The 16,028-nt window shown below is 41.1% G+C and overlaps 1 long non-coding RNA gene across 1 annotated transcript in view; it reads right to left on the bottom strand.

Moving 5' to 3' along the window:
• Positions 1–16,028, bottom strand: part of LOC139360293 (uncharacterized) — a 124,000-nt gene that overhangs the window by 80,881 nt on the left and 27,091 nt on the right. Inside the window, exon 2 of the long non-coding RNA XR_011617594.1 lies at positions 10,941–11,204. This is a non-coding gene — a long non-coding RNA (uncharacterized lncRNA). The remainder of the gene's footprint in view (positions 1–10,940; positions 11,205–16,028) is intronic.

Here is a 16,028-nt window from a genome sequence, read left to right as displayed (position 1 = left end):
GTAATGTGTTTCCTGGAGTACAGATGGAAAACAGAGACCAAAATAAAAGCTATGTATGTAAAAAAATTGGTCTCCTAATAAAATCCTCTTTTAAATTTCTATCATTTTTGTGTTACCTTGGCATCTATTTTTAATCTCCTTGAACACACCCAAATTCCTTCTTTCTCTTTCTCTCTCTGCTTGGAGATGTAAATTTACTACCTACTTTCTCTAAAACTCAGGAAGGGCTTCCTCGGATAAATTTTAACTTTTTCTATTTACAAAAGCACAATTTAAATCCAACAGTTTTTTTTTAAAGTGAGTTTTATGGGTTCCATGCATAAAGTTTTAAAATAAAAAATCTAAAGTATTTCTATCTACCTCTATCTTTATGTATACATGCATATGTTCTATGTGGTATCACATATATGAATATGTCTGTACCTATGTTTATATATTGTTTGTATATGTTATCAAATTAATGTAAAAATAAATGAGTACTCATCAATTAAGTGAATAATCCCATATGCTTTTCAACACATGTGATTTTAGTAATCTTCAATAACAGAAGAACACCTCAAATGAGCATGCATACCTATCTGCAGCCTCCTTAAAAAAATTATCAGCCATGAATTTTATATCCAACAAAACTAAAGTTCATAAATAAAGGAAAGATAACAGACTTTTTCAGACAAACAAATGCTGAGAGAATTTGCCACTACCAAGCCAGCACTACAATAACTGCTCAAAGGAGCTCCAAATCTTGAAACAAATCCTGGAAATACATCAACCCAGAACCTCTATAAGCATGAATCTCACAGAACCTATAAAACAAAAATACAATAAATAAATGAATAAAACCAAAGTATCCAGGCAACAAATAGCAGGATGAAAGGAACAGTGCCTCACATCTCAATACTAACATTAAATGTAAGTGGTCTAAATGCTCCACTTAAAAGATACGGAATTTCAGCATTGATAATAATTCACCAAGCAAGTGTCTACTGCCCTCAAGAGATTTCCCTAACCATAAAGGGTCATATAAACTTAAGGTAAAAGGATAGAAGAAGATGCCCCATGGAAATGTGACCAACGTGAGCAGGAGTAGCTATTCCTATATCAGGAAAAACTAACTTTAAAGCAAAAGCAGTTAAAAAAGACAAAGAGGGACATTATATAATAATAAAAGGACTTGTCCCACATGAAAATATCACAATCCTAAGTATATATACACCTAACACTGGAATTCCCAAATTTATATAACTATTACTACTAGAACTAAGAAATGAGATAGACAGTAACACAATAATAGCGAGGCACTTCAGAACTCCACTGACAGCACTAGACAGGTCATCAAGACAGAAAGTCAAGAAACAAACAGTGGATTTAAACTATGCCCTAGAGCAAAGAGACTTAAGACATATTTACAGAATATTCTATCCAACATCCCAGAATATACATTCTATTCATCAGCACATGGAACTTTCTTCAAGATAGGCCATATGATAGTCCACAAAACAAGTCTCAAAAAATCTAAGAAAACTGAAATTCTATGAAGTACTCTCTTAGACAACAGTAGAATAAAACTGGAAATCAACTCCAAAAGGAAAGTTCAAAACCATGAAAACACATGGAAATTAAATAACTTGCTCCTGAATGATCATTGGGCCAAATATGAAACCAATATGGAAATTTGAAAATTCTTTGAACTGAACAATAGTGATGCATCCTATCAAAACATCTGGAATTCTGCAGAGTGTGCTAAAAGTTCATAGCTTTAAATGCCTACATCAAAAAGACTGAAAGAGCCCAAATAGATAATCTAAGGTTACATTTCTAGAAATTCAAGAAACAAGACCACACCAAAGCCAAACCCAGCAGAAGAAAGAAAATAACCAAGATCAGAGCAGAACTAAATGAAGTTGAAACAAAATAATAAAAACTATAAATAAAATGTAAAGCTGGCTTTTTGGAAAAATAAATAAAATTGATAGACCATTGGCAAGGTTAACCAAGAAAAGAAGAGAGAAGAGCCAAATAAGCTCATTTAGAAATGAAATGGGAGCTATTACCACCAAAGCCACATAAATACAAAAAATCATTGAAAGGTAGTATGAACACATTTATGTGCATAAACTAGAAAACCTAGAGGGGATGAATAAATTCCTGGAAATATAAAACCCTCCTAGATTAAATCAGAAAGAATTCGAAACCCTGAACAGACCGACAAAAAGCAGCAAGATTGAAAAGATAATTTAAAAATTAACAACAAAACAAATTCCAGGACCAGACTGTTTCACAGCTGAATTCTACTAGATATTCAAAGAAGAGTTGTTACCAATTCATTTGACACTACTCCACATTCTAGAAAAAGATGGAATTCTTCCTAAATCACTCTATGAAGCCAGTATCACCCTAATATCAAAACCAGAAAAAAACATAACAAAGGAAACTACAGACCAGTATCCCTGATGCACACATCTTAACAAAATACTAGCTAACTGAATCCAACAGCAAATCAAAAACATAATCCACCCTGATCAAATAGGTTTCATAATAGGGATGCAGGAATGGTTCTATATACACAAGTGAATAAATGTGGTACAGCACATAAACAGGATTTATAAATCACATGATCCTCTCAATAGACACTGAAAAGGTACTTGACAACATCCAGCATCGTTTTATGATTAAAACGCTCAGCAAAATTGGCACACAAACCCACAGCCAACATAATACTGAATGAGAAAAAGTTGAAAGCATTCACTCTCAGCAGGGGAACAACACAAGGATGGCCGCTCGCTCTCACTTTTATTCAACAGTGTACTGAAAGCCCTAACCAAATCAATCAAACAAGGGAGATAATAAAGGACATCCAAATTGATAAAGAGGAAGTAAAACTGATTCTGTTTACTGATGATGTAATTGTATACCTAGAAGACCCTAAAGACTTCTCCAGAAAGCTGCTAAAACTGATAACTGAATTCAGAAAGTTTCAGTATACAAAATTAATGTGCACAAATCAGTAGCTCTGCTACACACCAACAGTGACCAAGCAGAGAATCAAATCAAGAACTGAACCCCTTTTAGGATAGTAGTTATAAAGAAATAATAACTAGGAATATATCTAAACAAGGCGGTGAAAGACCTCAAGAAAAACTACAAAACACTGCTGAAAGAAATCATAGATGATGCAAAACATGAAAATGGACCCCTTCCTCATGGATGAATAGAATCATTATTCTGAAAATGACCACACTGACAGAAGCAATCTACAAATTCAGTGCAATTCCCATTAAAATGCTACCATCATTTTTCACAGAACTAGAAAAAACAATTCTAAAATTCGTATGGAACCAAACAAGAGCCAACATACCCAAAGGGAGACTAAACAAAAAGAACAAATCTGGTGGTGTCACATCACCTGACTTCAAACAATACTCTATGTCCAAAGTCACCAAAACAGCTTGGTGCTGGTATAAAAATAGGCACATAGACCAATGGAACAGAATACCGATCCCAGAAATAAACCTAAATACTTACAGCCAACTTACCGTTGACAAAGAAAACCAAAACATAAAATAGGTAAAGGACCCCTTATTGAACAAATGGTGCTGAAATAATTGGCAAGCCAAAGTAGAAGAATAAAACTGGATCCTCATCTCTCACCTTACACAAAAATCAACTCAAAATGAATCAAGGACTTAAAAACTAAGACCTGAAACTATAAAAATTCTAGAAGATGACATTGGAAAAATCCTTCTGGACATTGGCTTAGGTGAAAAGTTAATGACCAAGAACCCAAAAGCAAATGCAACAAAAGCAAAAATAAATAGGTGAGAATTAAACTAAAGAGCTTCTGCACAGCAAAGCAACAGTCAGCGGACTAAACATATAACCCACAGAGTGAAAGAAAATCTTCACAATCTATACGTCTGAAAGATAACCAATATCCAGAATGTACAAGAAACTCAAACAAATTAGTAAACAAACAATCCCATGAGAAAGTGGGCTAAGTACGTGAATAAAGAATTCTCAAAAGAAGATACACAAATGGTTAACAAACATAAGAAAAAATTCTCAATATCACTAATGATCAGGGAAATGCAAATGAAAACCACAATGTGATACCACCTTACTCCTGCAAGAATGTTCATAATCAAAAAAAGAAAAAATAACAGTTGTTGGGCAGGCACAGTGGCTGACACCTGTAATACCAACACTTTGGGAGTCCAAGATGGGCGGATCACTTAAGGTCAGGGGTTTGACCCCAGTGTGCACGGCATGGTGAAACCCTGTCTCTACTAAAAATACAAGAAAATTACCCGGATGAGGTGGCACTTGCCTGTAATCCCAGCTACTCCAGAGACTGAGGCAGAAGAATGGCTTGAACCTGGGAGGCAGAAGTTACAGTGAGACAAAGTCATGCCACTGCCCTGCAACCTGGGTGAAAGAGCAAGACTCCATCCATCTCAAAAATAAATAAATAAAAGTAATAGATGTCGATGTGGAAGCGGTGAAAGGGGAACACGTCTACATTGCTGGTGGGAACGTAAACTATAAATGAGTGGGTAAAGAAATTGTCATATATACATGATGGAATACTACTCAGCCATAAAAGGAATGAATTAATGGCATTCCCAGCAACCTGGAAGAAACTGGAGACTCTTATTCTAAGTGAAGTAACTCAGGAATGGAAAACCAAACACTGTATGTTCTCACTCATAAGTGGGTGCTAAGTTATGAGGATGCAAAGGCATAAGAATGGTACAATAGACTTATGGAAAAGGGTGGGAAGCGGGTGAACGACAAAAGACTACAAATTGATTTGAGTGTATACTGCTCTGGTGATGGGTGCACCAAAATCTCACAAATCACCACTAGAGAACTTATGTAATTAAATACCAAATCCCCAAAAACCTATGGAAAAATAGATTTAAAAATAAAAATGACAAAAAATTTAAAAACAGGGTTCCTAAAAAATTCTAAAATTTAAAAAAAAAAAAAAAAAAAAAAAAAAAGACCCTGAAGGTCACATACCAGAAAACTCTATTATGTTGCCTCTTAGTGCATATGTTTGAGCCCACTGGCTCAACTTCTGAGAACTTATCGGGAAGCTACTGATCACCTGTTTCCGCTCTTTTCTATCTATTGCGAGACTGTATCTCCCTGGCACTACCTGCAGCCAATTATTACTTTATAGACACAGTTAACAAGCAACTGACCTGACCATCACCTGGTGATGATCACTTGCCATTTCTAATATGGTGGTGGTGGAAGGATCTCTCCTGCCCTGCTCATGTCTGACCAGCTACCTACTGTAACACTTTCAGATGTTTTTTTTTTGTTGTTGTTGAAGACAGAGTCTCACTCTATCACCTAGGCTGGAGTGCAGTGGCACGGTCTCAGCTCACTGCAACCTCTGCCTCCCGGGTTCACACCATTCTCCTGCCTCAGCCTCCCGAGTAACTGAGACTACAGGCGCACGCCACCATGCGTGGCTAATTTTTTGTATTTTTAGTAGAGTCGGGGTTTCACCATGTTAGCTAGGATGGTCTCGATCTCCTGACCTCGCGATCCACCCGCCTCGGCCTCCCAAAGTGCTGGGATTACAGGCGTGAGCCACAGCATCCAGCCAACTGTGTATTCTTTATGACACAGGCATATAAACTTAAATGTGCTGGCTCTCTTGGGGTTGCCAGTAATATATCATCCATAAAATGAATGATCTTGCTATTACAAAATTCTTTTCCACTGGGGAGCAAGGCTGATCTACATGTTACTGATACATGGTAGGACTATTCAGCAATCCCTGAGGTAGCACTTTCCAATAAAATCGGCAAGCTGGCCTTTCATTATTAATAGCTGGTAATGTAAATGCAAATTTTTCTCTGTTTTGTTCTGCAAGAAGAATAGTATAAAAACAATCTTTTAAGTCAATCACAATTTTAGGCCAGTCTTGACGAATTGCCATGAGGGAAGGGGTGCCATAGGCTGTAGATTAGCATTAATAGCACATAAGTTATGCAAAAGTTTCCATTTGCCAGACTTTTGGGAATGAGGAAATGGGTGAATTCCAAGGACTGTTAGATGGTTCTATATGGCCGGCTTTTAATTGTTCCTCAACTAATTCATGGGGTCTTTGTAATTTCTCTCCCTTCAGAGTTCCCTGTTCTACCCAATTAAAATTTTGAAAGAGCCACATCAGGGGTAGCAGAGGAAAAACAGTGGCCATAATTATAATTTAAATTTAGCTTAAATTTTATCAGAGAATTATAATTTGAGATGTTCCTTATATACAATGAACACATGAAATTTTACCGTGGGCCGCCCGTGGAGCTGGAGGGCAGTGAAACAGGTCCTGGGCAGTGGTCGCACTGTGCTTGCATAGGCGCCACTTTTTGTCTGTGCTGCTTTTTGTCTGCCCCGCACAGTCTTGGCTTACCAACCACACAGTCTTCACCTTCATTTTCGAGGGTTCTGTCGCAATTATTTGCAGCCCTACCTCAGACCTGGGAACCAATATGCAAGGTCCTCACACTGGGCACCAACTGTCTGGGTCCCACCGGCAGACCCTGACCCAGCAACGGATGAACAAATACACTCAGACACAAATATCCAGTGAAAGAGCAGGCTAGGTGACCAAGTCACCCACCAATACCAAGAGGGGTCTGGTAAAGAGTTAACAGCCTTGGCCCTGATCAGTCAGGGAAGTACACATTTATTTAGTACAGATTAAATGACAAAGGTCTTGAGTAAACACCACTACAAGGTAATTGACACTGCCGACATCCCTGAGAGTAGTTTCCCCAGCCTAAGATTAAATGTTGGTTTTAGGACTGCCTGAGTAAACAAACTATTTAGATAAACTCCTCTACATTCCTATGTACCCAAGCCCTAAGCTTTTAAGATAATTCAGCTGCCTTCCGTCAAACCTTTTACTGAAGCTATGCAAACCCCTAGACTTCCAAGAAGGTTTGTGACTATTTCCTATAACTATCTTTACAATTTTTCATCTAAAATATTTCCCACCACCTTGACTGAAGTCCCACAGTTGAGAAGACAGGGAAGGGCATTATACAAGCAAGAAAGAACTAGAACAAGTTAGGCCATAAGAAAGTAAAATGTTGGTCAGGTCTTTCAACACAGATAAAAAAAAAAAGAAAAAAAAGGGAGATTGGGGCTATGTTATGAGGACATTGCATGGCAGCCTACATAATGGGAACTTCATCCTACAGATAAGAGAAGTCACTGGAAAGCTTTGAGAAGGTCACAAACATGACAAACAGCATTTCCTGGAGGATTACTCTGACCAGTATTAGGCAAGATAAGTTGGGAAATGATCTTCAACTTTGGAAACTTAATAGAAATATCTAAAAGATCTATATTTCTTTTCTTTTCTTCTCATGTTTAATTTTGAAATAATTTCAGACTTTCTAAAATGTTCCAAAGATAGGCAAAGTCCTCACACGCTTTTCATTCAACTTCCCCAAATATTAACATTGTAGATATGCACCAATCAAAATCAATAAATGTTTATTAACAGTGTAAAATGAATGTCTGTGCAGACCTTATCCAAATCCCCTCTATCTTCTGACTAATGTCCTTTTTCTGGACCAGGATCCAATCTAGTGTCACATATTGCTCTTCATTGTACTGTTCTCTCAGTCTCCTTTAATCTGGGAAACTTAGGATTTACCTTTAAGAGCTTCACATTTTTGAAGCGTATTGGTTAATTATTTTGTAGCATGACCCTCAGTTTGGACATTTCTAATATTTTCTCATGATTAAGCTCAGGTTATACACTTTGTACAAGAATACCACAGGGATGATTCTGCACCTTCTCCATCAATTATATTAGAATGCCCTAAGGTGTCGTTATCTCTTATTACTGGGGATGTTAACTTTGATCACTGGGTTAAAGTTCCTCCACTCCAAAATGAACCTTTTCCTTGAAAACATTTTTAAGCAACCAATCCTTGGGCTACACCACACATCAGACAAATCAGATATGCTTGAGGGATGGATCAGGCATTGGTAGGCTTTAAATGACCTACAAGTGACTCTAATCAGTATCCGGATTTGAAAACCTATGGCTTAGACAGTGAAGATTAGAATCCTGAAAATCAGCTATGAGACAATTCCTAAGGCTTCTCTTTAAAAAAAAAAAAAATCTAATTTTAAACAAAAGCAAATACATCTGGCTTTGGCATGGACATATGGTAGAGAAATAGAGGAAAAATAGAAATCACCAGATGGGGAAAGAGATGAGTGAGTAGACTGCTGTCCAATTTCAAAAAAAAAAAAAAAAAAAAAAGGCAGAATCAGGTGTGGTGACACTTGTAATTTCAGCATTTTGGGAGTGAAAGTGGGCAGATAACTTGAGCCCAGAAGTTTGAGACCAGCCTGGGGTTTCAGCAGCCTGGGTGAAACCCCATCTCTACAGCAACAAACACAAAAAATTAGCTAGGCATGGTGGCACGTGCCTGTGATTCCAGCTGATCAGGAGGCTGAGACAGGAGGATCTTTTGAGCTCAGAAGCTTGAGGCTGCAGTCAATTATGATCTTGCCACTGCACTTCAGCCTGCCTATGAGAGTGAGACACTCTCTCTTTAAATTAAAAAAAACACACACACACATACATTAAAAATAGTGTTGTAAGGTCAGACCTAGTACAAAAACTGCATCTTATTCTGTGATGTTTAGATGCTATAATTAAAACAGAACTAGGAGCTGTTTCCATAGGAATAGCTGAAAGAGTCTTTACTGTTTATGCAGCTGCATCATATTCTATTGTGTAGATATAAGGTAATCTGTTGAATTATCTTCGTGCTGGTGAAAGTCTAGGTTGTTCCCAATATTTTGCTGTTAAACAAATAATACAGTGAATAACCCAGATTAGGTGTCATTTTTTATGACTGGGACTGTGATAAATTTTTCCCAGTATAGTTTGAGAGGCAAAAATATATATATTTTAAATTTTGACAAGCATTAAGAAATTTTACTCTACAAGGTTTCCACAAATTTTTATGTTCCAAGAAAAGTAGGGGAGGGTAGTATCACCTCAGTTGCTCTCACACAAAGGTCCTTAATGACAGCACCTTTAGGGACACAAGTACACCGCCATACCCTTGGTGCCCACACAGAGCAGGGGCATCTGAATCCTGGGAAACTCCAGGAAAGGTGAGGGGGTCCTCTAGAGGACACCCTGCTAAGGATTAGAAAGGGGCCAAGGAAGTCCAGAGATTACAGCAGGTCTTAAACTAAGGGCAAGTTCAAGTGGAGGACATTAAAGTTCAAAGAGTAAGCTGAGGTGAGAAAGCGGTAGAGACTGATGGAAGGAGAAGGTAAAAAGCTCCAGGGAAGCTAGGGGAGGCACATCAGGGCTCTCCACTCCTCCTCAGCATTGAACTTTGTAGTGGTCATACTGGTGGGGCTCTGTGAGCTCTAGAATGTTCAGCACTCTCTGGGGACTCTACCCATTCAAGGCCAGCAGGACTTTCCCCCCCCAGCTCTGTCAACCAGCAATGTCTCCAGACTTTGCCAAATGCTTTTCCCAATGAAAAAATTGCCACTGGCAGAAGCGTTAATCTACACTAATCTATAAAAACAAATCACCACTAAAATCCATCACCTCTTGGTAGAAGAATTACAAGTGTGAGAGGGGTAAAACGGAGGTCTTCAATATCTACTGAAATGACTTTTACTTATTCAGCAATTTGATGTCCCAGAAGGCATGTTTAGAGGTGATGCCACATGACGGCCTGTACCTCACAGCAGAAAGGGTATGGGTTTTCCAAGGGTCTGTAACCGTGAACCAGAAAGGTCTGGAACTACGAAAAGGAATGACACCCACTGGGTTACATTAAAAAGTAGGATGTAGGGAATTCTGTAGATATTGGGAGAAAAAAATACACAACATAAACCCAAACCCCATTCTGATTCTCTCACCATCTTAGGGCCATCTTGGCTATCTAAGAATGGTAGCATAGGGATTTTTGTAAATTTTCCAAATTGTATACTGTTGGATCATTTTAAAAATAGGAATAAATCCCAAACTGGACCAACTAATTAGACACTCTGGAGTTTCACTTTTGGCCAGGAGAGCTGATAACATCCTGCTCCCCCTGGCCTGGACACTGTGTGGCTTAGGGACCTAAATGCTCTCTTTTTATGGAGAAAGGAGATGTTTTGAACATTCTCACCATTCACTCATTCACCTCTCACACCTGTCGACCTCTCAAACCTCTTCCTCACTGCTGAATTTCATTCTCAATTTACTGAGCTCCATTTCTGTCCCTCATCCATTTCAACAGGTGGTGGGTCCAGGTGGTGGCTTCTGCCATTGATTGTGTAAAAAAAAAAGAAGAAAAAAAAAAGACTTTTAAAATTACTTTCCCTGACACCTCCTTAAACTGACCTCTACCTGCAGCACCATGATCATTACCAGCAGCGTTTGGACACTTTATCTGGTAGTCAGATGCTTTCCATCTTTCATTAGGAAATGTGACTCTCTCCACCCTGCATAAAGATTTCCCAGTAGAAATCAACACAGAGATACTGCCTGTGTGTTCCCAAAGGAAATGGATTCTATAAGAACATGTGAAAGCTGCAATTATAGAAAAGACCACGTAAAACATGCATTATGTAGATGATTCTCACCATTCCTTTAAGAGATATATTGTAAAACATGACATTAATAATTATTCTAGAAGAATAAAGCATGCATACTGTTTTCTTAACTTAATTTTAATAAGGTGGTTCCTCCCATGTGCCCAGGCTGGGACTCTGAACAAAATTCTCCATCTTCAGTGGCAATGCCTGAGAGGATGACATGGACTTAGGCCTGATATGCAGCCATTGCTGTCTATCCTGCCTTTGATACAGGACAGTACCAGCCCAGGGCCCAAATCTCCTGCTGAAGAGCTGAGAGAGAAAATGGAATATCCAAAGCCTCTTACCTTTTTCCAATCCACTGCAATGGGTACCAGTGTAGTCCATTTGCCCCCGAGGACACTCACTTGCTGGTCTTTGGCTTTTAAGAGTCAGACCTCCCTGGCTTCTCTGGATCCCAGCTGCTTTCACTCTGCTGAGTCCTGCTTTTTCCCATGGGGGTCACTCCCCTGCCAGGCATGTCCTCCAGCTCCAAATGACATGTCAGCCAACCCAGAACCAAGAGAATGAACAAAGATTTCAATATCTAGTGTGTCCAGCAGAGATGTAACCTGTACAAAAAATAAAGAAGCAGAGATGCACACAGCTCCCCTGACAACATTGTGTCCCAAAGCTATGTCTTCTGTGCCTCTCATTAAGGAGCTCACTGTCCCTCACCACATGGGCAAGTGCTTCCAGCGTCTCTCAATTCCTCAACGGGAGACAACACACATTTTAACCCAGTACCTCAGCAAAGGAAGTGGTGATAATTTACCTACTTGTGATAAAGTTCCTGAAAAGATCCCTAGACTGCAAAATTCCCCTCCGAAATACGACAGAAAAAGCTTTCCAATTGCAAAACATTGGCCTCCTTGCTTTTTAAAGAAGTGCCCTTGAAAGAGCCAAAACTATTTTGCCAAAAAAATTTGCAGAACCTGAACTTTCTTATTTGAAATCTCACAAGACATTACAACCATTAAAAACAGAAGCTTCTGGCGTAAGAATACAAATAGGGACCAAAGGGATAGAATTGAGAGTCCAGAAATAAATCCTCACCATTATAGTTCATTGCTGTTGCATAAGGGTTTCAAGATAATTTAATGGAGGAACAATCATCCTCTCAAATAACGGTGCAGAAACAACTAGATAACCACATGCAAAACAATAAACTTAGACAACTAAAGTTCCAACCATATCAAACAATTATCTAAAAATAGATCAGTGAGCTAATTATAAGATCCATAACCATAAAAACATCTTAGAAAAAGACATAGGGGTAAAACTTAATGACCTCAAATGTGCCACGGATTCTCCGGTATGACCCAAATGCATGAGAAACAAAAAGGAAAAATAGATAAATTCAGCTAAAGATGCAAGCCCTTTGTGCATCAAAGGATATTATCAAGAAAATAAAAAGACCAAACACAGAATGACACATAATAGTTGCGAATCACATAGACAATGGTTTCATGCCCAGAATATATAAAGAAGGGCTACAACTCAACAACAAAAAGATCAACCACCCAATTTATATAAATGGGCAAAGGACTCAAATAGACATTTCTTCAAAGAAGATATGCAAATCATCAAGAGGCACCTGAAAAGAAACTCAACATCATTAGTCATTAGGAAAATACAAAGTCAAAGCCACAATGAGATCCCACACTAAACCTACAAATATGGCTACCATTCTTTTAAAATGTTAAATAACAAGTGAAAGCCTTATGTAGAATTTGGAATCCTCACACATTGCTGGTGAGATTATAAAAAGGTACAACCACTAGGAGAAACAGTTGTGCTGTTCCTCAAGAAGCTAATCATAGAATTCTCATATGAAACAGCATCCATACACATACAACAGAATGTCAATCTGCCATAAAGAGGAAGGAAGCTCTGACATCCGCTGTTACATTCAAGGACTTTGGAAACATTATGCTAAGTGAAATATGTCAGAAACAAAATAACATATTTGTATAATTCATATATGTATAATTCAAAATAACATATATGTATAATAATTTATATGAAACATCAAAAAGAGGCAAATTCATAGAGACAGAGTAGAGATGATCAAAGTCTAGGGTAGAAAACACAGGGAGTTATTATTGTTTCAAAGATACAAAGTTTCAGTTTAAAATGAAAAAAAATTTTGCAGGAAAAATAGTGGTGATGGCAAGTAAACACTGTGTATGTGGTTAATTCCACTTGATTGCATAATTTAAAGTGGTTAAAATAGCGCATTTTTCACAGAACTGTGAAAAATCGTTTTCTATTATTTACTTCACCCAGGCTAAGATGTCTGTTATGGCAGCTGAAGCCCATGAATACATCATCTGACCCAGTGTTTTCAATGAAATGTATCAGTTTTTCAATCAAGCTAGCTGGAAACTCCTGTCCCCAGAAGATCCAGAGATCGCAAAACAAGAGCTAAAGCAGGAGTTAAATCAGCACAGGTCCCATAGGGTGGCCTCGATGTCAGGCCCTGGATGGCATGTGAGGTTATACTGATACAACCACAACATGAAAGTGTAAGTGTTTTTACTACTTACAGACACTGGGGAGCACCCGGCACACCTGGAAACCACAGATACAGAGGTCAGTGAGCCCGGGCAGGGAGGAGAGAAGACACTGGTAAGCCAGTGGCTTTAGTAAGTCCAGGTCTTATCTGACAGGTTTCCAGCAGGGAGCTTTAATGGGTGTGTGTAAAGCAAGCAGCAAACACTGGGACCAGGAGATCATGCTGTGACTGAGAAGTGGTCACTTTAAATGTAAGGGCAAATGTCAGAATTATCAGTTTAAAGAAAGCAGCTGGAGAGAGGGGAGCCCAGCACACCAAGTGGGAGAGATGCCTTTAAGATTTTATCTCTGGCCACCAACTGGAGAAACTTGAACCAGATACAGTATTGAAAACTGCCATGGTGAGCAAGGCCTGCCTCTGATGTGAGGCAAATAAACTTACACCTTAAAAAATGAATGCCAAGGCAGCATGACACTATAAGCACTTATGACACCCAGGGACAGCAGCAGGGTGTGGTACTGCACCCTGGAGTCAGAATCCTGGGTTCTGGTCCCTTGGCTCGAGAAAATGAAAATGACTTGTCCCCGCTCCCCTGGAATTGATTCTCCCGCGCTGCTGCTCCGTCTTCTGCTCCCAAACCCATGTGCAGTGCACAGCCCTGGAGACCAGTGTCCCCAGGGTATACACAGTGACCTCTACTACACACAAACACAAACTCACAGAAGGTGACAAAAATCTGCATTTGGGACAATCTGCCATTGTGAAAGAGGGAGAACAGTGAACGTAGAGCCACAGAGACTGGGACTCACGGGGCTGTAAGGTGATGGACCAGTAACATAACATATGTGTGACCTCGTGTGAAATGTGCAGATCCTTGTGGAATAAAACACGCAGCCTAGCCTGGGACTTCGGCCACCCACACTTCCCCTCCAGTCCACCAGAGGGCAGCAGAGTCCCTCCCAGCCTGGAGCCTTCCCAGGGGATGCAGACCACCCTCAGCAGAACCCATAGCCAAGCAGGGTCCACCCTCACCGGGATAACCTCGGCCCACGTCCTAGCGCCCTCCGTGCTCCCACATGGACTCTGTCAGCTCCTCTCTGACCTGGCGGCCGCCAACCTAACACCACTACCTCTGCAGGCAGCTCCTGCCCCACACACTTGCTCCTTCCCTGGGATCAGCCAAAAACACATCTCCCAGGGCAGCGCTGCTGCAGGTGACACCACACTGGGCGCTTTCCCCTGGTGACCTCTCTCCATCCTCATCAACTCTTTCTGTCACTGCTCCCTAAATGTCCGCCCCTGCTCCATGTGTCCTGTTCTCTGTGGCATCCTAGGCCAAGCCTAGCGCTGACACAGAACAGCAGCTGCCTAAGGGCCCATAGACTCCCTGGGAATCAGTCCGGCACCCTGTGACCTGTCTGCCCACTGCACCCCATGGGGCGAAGAGCACGTGTGATCGTCACACACAGGCACCATCCAGGATGTGGTCACCTACCCACGGTTATCTCTTGGGAAGACAGACCTCTCTTGTGTCCCTGCCGGGAGAAGAGGGTATAATTGTTCTTTGCTTCCAGAACACAACTCACCCCCACCCGCTCTCTCAGGAGTGAGTAACGTCCCTCCAGAAAGGCTCTCTGGCGACTGCTTGTTCCTCCTCTACAGAGAGCAACTTGGCTAGGTCAAAACCCTCAGGACAGACCCCTGCGTATGTCAGCACATGTAGGGCTGAGCCCATCATGACCACAGAGTAAGTCAGGATGAATTTTTCCAGCTCTGAACCCCTGCTCTGTCCCAGGCTCCCCTTCCTGCATCTCAACGAGCCATGTTCCATGGAATTCTTGGGTAACCCCCCACTTCCTCCTACACCACCATGGGGAAGGTGTGGTAATCATAGGACAATCAGCTGGACAGAAAAAGAGGACACCAAAGATGGTCAGGAAGAAATGAGAAACCCTGAGCTCCAGCTCAGCCACCAGACCCCAGAGAGCAATAAAGTGACTGAGAACTGTCCCTTTGACCATGGGACTCACAGCTCCCACTGAGCAACCACCACAGGCCTCTCCTCCCAAGAGGCATGAGAGATTCACTCTGAACAGCTCCAGGAAGCATAGTTTCCTCTGGGACACCCAGGTCCTGAATGTCCAACCTTGGAAGCTGCAACCAAGCTAGACACAATTAGAGAAAGGAAGGGTCCCTGTCACCAGGCAACACACAGCTCACCCACAGCACAATGGGGTGTCCCTGTGAAAGGGACCTGGTGCAGCTCCAGCCTCCTGCACTGAAGGGGAGAGCCAGATGGGGATGAAAGAGGGCAAAGGACGTGAATGTGCACCCAAACCCAGAGCCATGGGGACAGCAGGAGGCTGAGGCCCAGGACTGTGTTTGCCCAACCTACAGGGTATGTGTGTGATTGTGTGTGTCTGTGCATGTCTCTTTTGTGTATGTGTTTGTGTTTCTGCACATAGTGTGCGTCGAGGTGTGGTGACAGACTCACCGCTGAAAAAGACAGAGGCCTCCACAATTCCCAGGGACTTGACACACAGACAAAAGGAAAAAGACAAGGAGGGACAAGGAGGCAAGACTGAGAGGGGAGGGGACAGAGACGTGTCCTGGGCACATACCCCGCCCATCAGCCTGAGAAGTGCTCCTGCCCCGGGAAGAGGCTCAGCACAGAAGGAGGAAGGACAGCACAGCTGACAGTTGTGCTCAGAAAGTTTCTGGATCCCAGGCTCATCTCCACAGAGGAGAACACACAGGCAGCAAAGGCCATGGGGCCCCTCTCAGCCCCTCCCTGCACACTGCACATCACCTGGAAGGCTCTCCTGCTCACAGGTGAGGAGAGAACTTCCTGGGAGAGGACAGGAGGAGGAAGCAGAAT

Source organism: Macaca nemestrina, chromosome 20 (genome assembly GCF_043159975.1).
Source record: "Macaca nemestrina isolate mMacNem1 chromosome 20, mMacNem.hap1, whole genome shotgun sequence".
Classification (NCBI taxonomy): Eukaryota; Metazoa; Chordata; class Mammalia; order Primates; family Cercopithecidae; genus Macaca; species Macaca nemestrina.
The sequence above is the reverse complement of the archived record's forward strand: the minus strand, read 5'-3'. Positions and strand labels throughout refer to the sequence as shown.